At 33.5% G+C, this 9,781-nt stretch overlaps 1 pseudogene; it reads right to left on the reverse strand.

The window, feature by feature from the left end:
* Nucleotides 1–1,425: 1,425 nt before the first annotated feature.
* Nucleotides 1,426–2,265, reverse strand: LOC124959432 (olfactory receptor 4P4-like; annotated as a pseudogene).
* Nucleotides 2,266–9,781: the final 7,516 nt, after the last annotated feature.

Here is a 9,781-nt window from a genome sequence, read left to right on the forward strand (position 1 = left end):
TTGAAATGTTTATCATTATATCCTGAATAGGTCCTACAGTACAATATTAAATAAAAATGATAACAGAGGTCCTGGAGTTGCTTTATTAAATGGAATATTTTCACCTCTCAACATTAAATTGTATATTATTTGTCCATTTTTATATAACCTATACAAGATATAACAAGAATTTATATTATCTTTAAAAAAATCTGTTGACATAATTACATAGGTTTTCTCTTTTTATATATGAGTACATACTAATATAAAATATATATGTTGCATTCTTGGTTAACAAATATCAGTTATGAGTTAGAATACTTCATATAATGCTAGATTAAAATTTCTAATAATCGGTTTAGGATATATTTAAAACATTTTCTTATTTACTTATTTACTTTTTCTTATTTTCTTATTTATTTTGATGATAAGATTACATCATTCTTTTTAAATGAATTGAATTTCCACACTTATTTTCTGAATAAAATTTTATGGGATTAGAATTGTCAATTCCCAAAATGTTTAGTAAAGTTTGCTTTAAAAGTTTCTGGACCCAGTGTTTCATTAATCAGTTATTAAAAAACTCATTAATTTTATTCTAAATGGACATAATCATTCTTGTTTTCTTTTAATTGTTGGTTCATATTTTGGTTGCATATTTTAATTAATATTTTATTTACAAGTTCATGGCTCTATTTTCAGTGTGATTTATTTCATTCACTTGTGCATCTTTAATGTCCACCTCAAATCCCCAACACCCCTTTTTATGTCTTTGTGACTCTCCTTCATTTAGATTGAATCTGAGTATTTTCATTAATTCTATTTAGTTTTTCAAATGTAAATCTGTTAATTTATGTCACAATACACATTGTTCCTGAAATGCTTATGGATACAGAATGTTTCACATTTTGCAATGTTATAGGTGACATAGAATGTACTTTGTTTAGTTCCCCAGTAAAATCTGAAGTAGCACTTCATCATTGCACATGCAAATTCTCTGCAGGAAAGTACACATTCAGAGAGATGAATACATATTGTAAGAAGCATTTTTTTTTTTCAGTAAAGTGTTCCTACCAATATGAATATAATGTCTTTGAGATAGGTTTTTTCCTTCATTTCAGAATGGCCAGTAAGCAATTGTACACATAAAAGAAATTGCTACATTTGTTCATATTTTAAATTTATAAATAATATTAGCTGTTTCTCTTCGATTTTGTTCATTCATTGTCTTGTTCTTTGTTTTGTACAATCTATTGGTTATCTTCTAACTTCATATGATAAATTTAATTTGATAAATTTAACTTTTATTTTCCAATATAGCTACTTAATTTTTTCTTTAGCTTATCAGTTACATTATTAATTTTGTTGCACAATCTTAGATCACACTCTGGGTTTTCAAGAATGGAACACTCACATGAACTGCCATCCAGATTATGAAAGGGCATGTCAGCAATCAATCAGAGTTACATGTGGTCTGATATAAACAAAGAGGACTGGCACAAAGAATAGAACCACAACTGTTATGTGAACACTGCAAGTTGAGAGAGCTTTGGCACAGCTCTCTGCAGGGTAAACCCTGATGGTGTATAATATCAGAAAATAGGACACCATCAACATCACAAAAATTACCAGAGCAGTCAGTCCTGAATTAACAATTACCAAGAGACCAATTCTGGATATATCAGTGCAAGTCAATTTCAACAAAGGATACACATGGCAGAAGTAGTGATCTATCTCATTGGGACCACAGAATGGTAAGAAAATAGTGAGAAGAAACTGACTGGCAGAGTGTACAAATCCCCCAGAACAGCACACCAGGATGATTGCTCATGCTGCTCATGATGCAAGCATAGTGCAGGGACTTGCAGATGATCATGTAGTGGTCATAGGCCATCCCTGTGAGAAAGAAGATCTCCTTGCTTTCAAGGAAGTGAATGATGAAGAACTGTATCATGAAGTTATTATAGGAATTATCATTCTTTCTGCTAGTAAGTCTGTAATTAGTTTGGGTGTCACTGTGGATGTGTAGCAGAGGTCAGAGAGTGAGAGGTAATAAAGGAAAAAATACATGGACTGATTGATGAGTTGAGTGCATGTGATAGAAACCATTATGAGCATGTTTCCCATCCAAATAGCAATGTAGCAAACTAAAAATAATAAAAAGTGGAGAACTTCAATGTTCCTGTTTTGAGAAAGTCCCAGGAGAATAAACACAGTGACATTATTCCCATTGGCCATGGTCCAGTTCAGTAAATATACATAACACTCACCTGAAAAGACATAGTGCATTGGTCAATGTCAGAAATTTCATGGAAAGTCTTGATGATAATGCTAACATCAGGAGGCTATGTTTCATAAGGAGATTCAGAAAATGAATTTTTTTTTTATGAAAAGTATCTTATCTTGTTTTTCTTTTGGATTATTCTCAGGATGAGTTCAAAAGTTCATCTTTCAGAAACATTATATTAAATTTTGATGCTGATAATAAATATATGACAGTGAAAAAATTAAAATGTCATTTTAAATGTCAAAAGTGTACATTTGTGAAAGAAGATCCTTTTTAACAAATGGCACAGGAACACTGGATATTCATATCATAAGAATCAAAGTTGACCTCTCTAATCCTGCACAGAAATCAATCCAAAGTGGTCCAAAAACCTAGGAACACTGCAAATACCAGAACAAAACTGGCATCAGCACTCCAACACATTGGCATAGACACTGAATTCTTTAATAAGATGACTAAAACTCAAGAAATAGAATCAAGAATCAACAAGTGCCATGGCATCAAATTCAAAAAGTTTCTGCACATCTAAGGCAGAAATTATGAGCATGGAAGGAGAGCCTACAGAATGGCAGAGGATCTTCCAACATGGAATCAATATACAGAATACATAAATAACTAAAATCTGTGAACAGCAATAAACAAAAAAAAATGAGCAAAGGAACTACACAGACATTTCTCAAAAGAAGAAATACAAATAGTCGTGTGTCCGTAGTTATTTTATTTAATTAATTTCTTTTGGATGGTGAGTTAAGAGCTACTGTGCACTGAATTAGAAGAAGATATATTCCATGATTTTATAACCATGGAAAAATGGATTCGATAGGCATGTATAACTAATATGAATTAATAAAAAAGAAATATAAATGGCCATGAAATGTATAAAAATATTCAACATCCTTATTAAACAGGGGAATACACATTAATCAAAATTACACAGATTTCATCTCACCCATCAGAATGGCAATCATCAAGAATACAAATAATAATTATTACTGGTGAGGATATGATTGGAAAAGGACACTTATCCATTATTGATGGGACTGCAAATTAGTGCCCCCACTTTGAAAAGCGCTATTGTGATTGCTCAAAAGATTAGAAATAGAAACGTCATATGACCCAGATGTCCCATTCCTTGTATGTATCCAAAGGAACTAAAATCAACATTCCATAGTGATATACATATATCAATGTTTATAATAACACAGTTCACAAAGGTCAAGTTATGGAATCAGCCTAAATGTCCAACAATAAACAAATGGATAAAAAAAAATTGGTATCCATACATCACGTAGTTTTATTCGTCCATAAAGAATAAAATTACATCTTTTTATGATATATGGATGGAACTAGAGAACATCATGCTAAGTGGAATAAGCCAGTTTCACAAAGTCATTGTTCATGTCATATGCAGAAGCAAGAGAGAAAAAAATTAATTTAAATAAGGGGGCAGTATCATGAATATAAAAGGGAGACAAACAGAGCAGAGAAAGGGTATCAATGGAGAAAGACCAGAGGAAATGGGGAGATACTAGGAAACAGTCAACCAAATTTTGCTCTATGCAATACTAATCTGTGACAGGGTGTTCCACTTATCTATATGATGATAATGCACTGATTTTATTGATAGAAATAATACTAGAACTGAGATCAGCGGAGTAGAGCAGTGATTCAGGAGGAAAGAGGTGGGGAAAGAAAAGGATGTTTCTGGGGAAGAAGAATGAACAACTTATGGTTTGTGTAGGCGAGGATATGACACAATAAATCCCACCCTAAGTATAATTAGAATGTACCAAGACAAACATTAATTTTTAAAATTATTATTAGTTGCCAAATACCTCAAAACATGCAACTGAGTACTTATAAAGGACATAGTTTTGGAGTCTTACAAACTCAAATACCATTAAAGATAAAAATATAATTCAAGTATAAGTCAAAGGAAAAGAGTTATCATATACAATTCTTTTTTCATATGTGAAGTTCGAGAGTGGTCCAAAGTTTAAGTAGTGGGAGACATTCTACCTCAAAAACACTTACAGTGAGTTAGAAATAAAGTTCTAGATTAATAGCATACACACACACACACACACACACACACACACACACACACACATATATATATATATATCTCACAAGCATAAGTGTCCAAGGAAAGTAGAAGATAAATACTCTCCATTATTTCATTAAGAGGTTCATGCAATTTATTTAAGTATTTTCTCACTTTTTCCCCTTTTTACTTATCATTTTGGTAATAAATGCTCATAATTCATAACATAAATATGTTTCTCTCCAAAGGAACTTCAATGACAATTGCATATTTAAATTAATCACATAATAACACAATAATGAAAACTAAAGGAAGGGAACATAAGGCCGTTTCACTTGAATTTTTTTTTCTTCACACAACACATGAATTTTTGAAAATCAAATTCTTCTCAGTTTGAAAGTGGAGACTGAATTTCTGCTTTCAATCTTGTGCACATTATGGCTCCTGTCAAACCCCATGATGAGCCCTGACACTGTGTATTTCAGTTAAAAAACTTTTTGATAGTTTATGGGAAAAGGTTTATGTGAGGACAGTTAGTTGCCACCTGTGCTTTTGTGCAAACCATTTTATTTCTTTGCATTAAAATAATCTCACTGATAAAATGGGAGAGCAGCCTGGACAGGGCCACAAAATGGTTATGAAAACTAAAGTAATCAATAAATGACCAATGTGTCCTTAACTTATGCCTGTGATTTTATATATATAACTACACACACACATACACATATATATTTATTAAAATGCTAGTATTAGCAGATTGGTACTCTTAAAAATTGTCAATCACACAGTCAAGTAAATTTGACTCCAAGGAAAAAATGAAATTTTGGAATCATGATATTATTGAAGCAGGAAAGAAGCTTTGAGGATTGCCAGTCACATCTCCTGCTTCTCAACAAAAGGATTTCTAAACAAACACCCTTCCTATACACCCTTTTGGACCTCCATCTGTCTATTCTCCAGGCTGAGGGTAAGGCTTTACTTTGCAATCCTCACTTTTCATCTCATTTTCTTTGCACACATGTGGTTCATCATGTATAAACTGCCACTGATTTTCCTTACCTTCTTAAGTCTGGAGTTTGAGAAGGTGGTAGGTTTCTATACCTGACTCAGCTGACAATTATAAATGTGAGCTCATCATTTTCTTTCCTTCTACACTCCAAAATGTGACACATCAATCCTCTTCATCTAGTTCTAGGCTTCAAGTTAAAAAATAGATGAATAAAAGCTTTGAAAAGAAAAATCACAACGCATTACCATCACAAATGCCTCATTATGTTTAACTCAGTTTGATGAATATCTAGAAGTGATATCACACTAGAAAGTGTAAAAGTTAATTAAGGATTTCCTGACAAAGTGTATGCAGGCCACTGAGCAATAACTAAGCCAATCAGAACTGTAAATTGGAATTCTGAGTCCAGAATTGAATTTATACCTTACAGGTAAAGAGTCAAAGTAATTTGATATTTAATATGCAAATCATTGCTGTGTTCATAATTTTTTTATTCTTTTTTTAAAATTTTTACATTTTAATTTTTTTATTCTACTGTACAAATCAGAGAGCCTGCAAACTTACTGGCTTGTGATCATTTAAGCCATTCTAATATTGATATAAAAATGTCAAAATGGGATGACAAATAAAGACAAACACTCCAAGAATAGAAAAATGTAGCCAGTAAATAAAAACTACATACAAAACCTGCTCCTGTACTACAAAATAAGCCATTTAGAAAAGGGTCAGCTATATCATGTACCAGGTTAAAGAGCACCAAATCTCCTACTCCCAATTTCCTAAAGTCACAAAAGTCCCCTGTGATTACAAAGAACTAGGAAAGAAAAGGTCAGAAATTGTGTTCTACTCTAAATCTTCATTCATTTCAATTTCTATCACCTCTTGTGGATTTCAATTTGTAAAACAGTGAATCTAGCCTTAATGATTTTTAAGAAACATTTTAGATTTTGCAATATTCTTGATCTCTTCATCACTGCAAAAAGTAAACTTTTACATAATCCTTAAATAGAGGAAAATGAAACTACTGAGACTTATAATGTAGTTTTGTTATGGGCAAATGCATGTCTCAGTAAGCTGTTTAAGAACATGTGTGGGTTTGCTTATTATACTTTCTTATGTTTTGAGCATTCTCATAGGCTAACATTCTTCTGCACTTCATGTAGGTGTTAATTTTTAAATCCTCACAACCACTGTAAGAATACTTGTGAACCCACTTTATAAAAGCAAGTACAGTGTAATGAAAATATTAGATAATTAGCCTGAGGCCATATCCCTAAAGAATAGGTCTAAAACTACCAACACCAGATTGGCAATACATTAAAATATTCTTGAAAATATCATGAAAACAAAAACAATGCTTGAAGCTATCATTATTTAAAACAATGTTTACTGTAATTTAACATTTCCATAATTTTTATAATCTAAACCAAACTAAACTTGTTAGATACTTAATTTACAAAGTCTTAACTCCCTCAAGGACAGAGAGACTGTCTACACATTGCCTGAAATACTGAGATTCTTGAACAGATTTAATTTTGAATTCTAACCTCCTCTCCAGGAACTGAGTGCTTTTGACCACAAAATGCTTTTCTCATCACATCCCTGCTGATGAGTACAGTGCAAATGAGCACCTCTATTTCTAATTGTATCAAAAGAATTAACATTCAATTTTTAATACATGAAAAAGTCATCCAGTCAATTAGGGGAACTCAACAAATTATTTTACTCAAACTTTATACTTCCATGTCTTGTCAAATAGAGGCTGCTATTCATTTAAACAGCAACCATTAAATGTTTGTTGGATGAGTAAAAGATACAACTTTGAAGATTTAAGACAGTACACAAATAAATCATTTGATAATGTTAATCAGTATCTTAACAATCATTGCATGCAACAAGGAAAGGCAATAAAATAACAGAGATAAGTTAAACATAGATCCAAGTTTTCAGATACTTTCATTTGCTTTCTTAGTGACCTGCATAGGGCTCTGGTTAACTCTCTTTCTCTGTGTAGTAGAGAATACTGACCATGGTAGTATCTGTTGCAAGGATCTCATTTGTCCTTTTAGTCTATGTAACCTGTCAATCACCTTTTCCTTAATCATATTTTTTTACTGTGTATCAAAAGTTCTATTGATCTTTGTCTCATATGTGAAATTTGCTACTCTGGTAAGCATCCCTCTTATGTTTGCCGGTCCCTCTGAAACATTACATCATGCCCTCAACAAAACTCTTCAAAACTCTCAAAACAAGTTAGTTTATCAAATTCAGACAGGATGTCTCTACTTCATTTTAACTGAGAGTCACTCTGATTTCAATAAAATGGAAACAAAACATGTATCACAAAGAGAGGATAAAGAAGGGGAGAAATAACTCACCACACATGTTCCCAGGCTTCAATAATTATGAATGTTTTCCTCTTTTCTCCCTTTATACAGTTTTCTCTTTTCCCTTGGAAATTGACTGTTCTCCTACTGTACAGATGCTTTTATTTCAGCTTCTGGGATTTGTGTTTCACTCCTCAAAGACCACCAACTATTCATAGAAATAATAAAAAAGAGAGTGTATCATTTTAGAAATAACTGACACCTGTCATGCATCCAGTATTCACCCAGACAGTGCAAGATCATGTGATAAAAACAGGAGTTTGAAGGCAAGTGGAATAATTTAAAAACCCAAAGGAGTCAAATCATAATCTACATTTGCATCCCTAAAGTAATTACTAGAATATATTTAAATTCACAGGATGCTAAATACTCAATGAAGCAAACTTTTTAAAGCATCATTTTGTGTGTGTTTATTCTGAAGGGTTGATTGTTCCTTCTATGTCTTTTGGATTTACTTCCCCAGATCCTAATTTCACCAGGTCCATTTCCTCTAGATCCAAATTAGCAGATCTGCTGAAGTTAGTCTAGGACAAGACAATAAATAGTATGAAAAGTCAGTTAACTTTGCCTGTGATTGAGGCATCTCTCTTATTATACTTCCTCCAGGGCTCAAGTGACAGAATTCCCTTCCACTTTACATAACAATTTCAGTTATGAAAACAAATTCAAGGGTATTTTTTTTGAACAAGGTATTCTTTCAGTAATCCTCATAAGTTGACTAAGCAGAGAGGGTTATCTTAGACTCTTATAATAGGAAATGTGCTTCATCGATCCTCAAAAAGTGCATTTATTATACAATAAATTGTTTTAGTTTGCTTATAAAAATAGAATTCAACAAAATTTAAAACTGACAAATATTATTATTATTTTATGTGGAAACAATTTAGAAATCTTTCTTCCAAAGAAGTTGGAAAAAAAGATACAAATTGATCGCCCACCGCCCGCGGGGACAATCACAACACGTACGCTTTTCTTGATCACAGGAACCAAAAGGCCAAAAAACAAAAACCAACGAACAACGAACAACAAACAACGACCAACGAACGACGACCTTTATTCGAGAAAGTGTCTGGGTTATATAGCAAGCATAAGCCAATCAGAGTCAGTCTAAGATATTAGCCTATCAAGTATTTTAGTTTTTAATGGCGTCACATTCTCCTTTAGCATTGCCCGCATGGGTTGCTCCATACGGAGTCTTGACATTTCTGATCCCATAGTTTCCTAAATGATAACTGTAGTCACAGTCCGCACACTGCTTTCACTTTAATACCTTAACTTTAATAAAGACCGCTTTCCGCTTAGTCCAGGGTGTAGCCACCTTTCACGTGCTACATTCACTTTAATACCTTCAATGTGGACCGTTTTTCCCATAGTCCTGAGTGTAGCCGCCTTTCGCGTGCTTATCTAGTCATTGAACCGCCTTTCGCTTAGTTCACTGTTTTTGGACCGCTTTCCGCTTAGTCCACTGTTTTACTTTCCTTTTTGGACCACTTTCCACTTAGTCCAGATAGTCGCGTACCGCGAATGTCAAGGCTGCCTTTCACTTGTTTATTTTTGACCTTTTAATAACCGGTTTAACTTGTTAAAATTTTAGAATATCTTACCTTGTTTTCTTACTTATCCTTGTAAGGTTTTCATTCCCGGGTTTCGGCACCACTTATGATCGCCCACCGCCCGCGGGGACAATCACAACATGTACGCTCTTGAGCACAGGAACCAAAAAGCCGTGTATTTCACAAGTCTCAGACTTATATTGAGAACATCAGCCTATCAGAGAGTAGACTACCAGGAAAGTCAACCTATCAAGGAACAGCCTCCAGGCAGATACCAGGATTGCCTCATGTACAACAGCCAATCAGAGTTACTTCCTAAAACTTGTTTACGAGTGCAGCTATGTTTGGCAAGCTGCCAGGCGCCTTCTTAGAGATAAGGCCACGGTGAGGCTCTGGGGCCCTCAGAGCCCACCCCTGAAACAAATACTTTAATTTTTCCCATATCATTTTTGTTTTCATTCACTTTTTCTTCTTGAACATCTGTGCCTGAGGTTAGAGCTGACTTGCAGTGGGCTATGTGAG

This window comes from Sciurus carolinensis, chromosome 11, assembly GCF_902686445.1.
Source record: "Sciurus carolinensis chromosome 11, mSciCar1.2, whole genome shotgun sequence".
Classification (NCBI taxonomy): Eukaryota; Metazoa; Chordata; class Mammalia; order Rodentia; family Sciuridae; genus Sciurus; species Sciurus carolinensis.